We start from the raw sequence: 822 nt of genomic DNA, 5'->3' as shown, positions 1-822 counted from the left end.
TCTGCATCCTTGATTTCCTTGACCACGAGACCAAGAACTCTGGGTGTCACCCCAGACAATGAGGCCACTTCACTATGATTCCCATCTCCAACCTGGCCAATCAGAACTCCTGACTCACTGGCTCCCTACCCACCAGTTTCAGTTTTTCCCTGAAAAACTCTGACCCCCGAATTATCAGGGAGACTGATTTAAGTAATATTTAGCAATAAAACTCTAGTTTCCCACATAGCCAGCTGTGCATGTGCAACTTCCCTATTGCAATTCTCCTCCCTTGATAAATTCCCTCTGTCTAGGCAGCAGGCAAGAGCCCATTGGGAGGTTACAAAACAACAAGCAAACTGGTAAAAACTGTAGAAAGAAATGAAAGAATGGAGCCTGGCGGTTCTGTCCAAGAAAGAATTTTGACCCTGAACTGCTCTTCAAGGATCTTACAAGAGGACCACCAATGTGAGATGAGCAAACTCAAGCTTTTCATGTCCCTGATTGTCTCTCAAGGAACTCCACCTGCAGCTGGTGAGCAGTAGTAGGGCAGCATTTTCTAGGTTCACCCAGCACCTAGATGGCCTTTGGGGTGGTGTTTCCTGACCCCAGAACAAAAGTGTGCATCAATGATGCTCACCTTGATTACTCAGCAAAGGTGGTGTTTGTCATGCTTCTCCAAAGTAAAAATACACATTTGCCTTTAGTCAGAGTTATCTAGAGGTACATAACTAATAGGATACATGTGTATATAAGGGGAATTTATTAAGGAGTATTGACTCACATGACATAAGGTGAAGTCCCACAATAGGCCAGCTGCAAGCTGAGGAGCAAGGAAGCCAG

This window comes from Mandrillus leucophaeus, unplaced genomic scaffold, assembly GCF_000951045.1.
Source record: "Mandrillus leucophaeus isolate KB7577 unplaced genomic scaffold, Mleu.le_1.0 Scaffold1904, whole genome shotgun sequence".
Taxonomy (NCBI): domain Eukaryota; kingdom Metazoa; phylum Chordata; class Mammalia; order Primates; family Cercopithecidae; genus Mandrillus; species Mandrillus leucophaeus.
Note: the sequence above shows the minus strand (reverse complement) of the source record.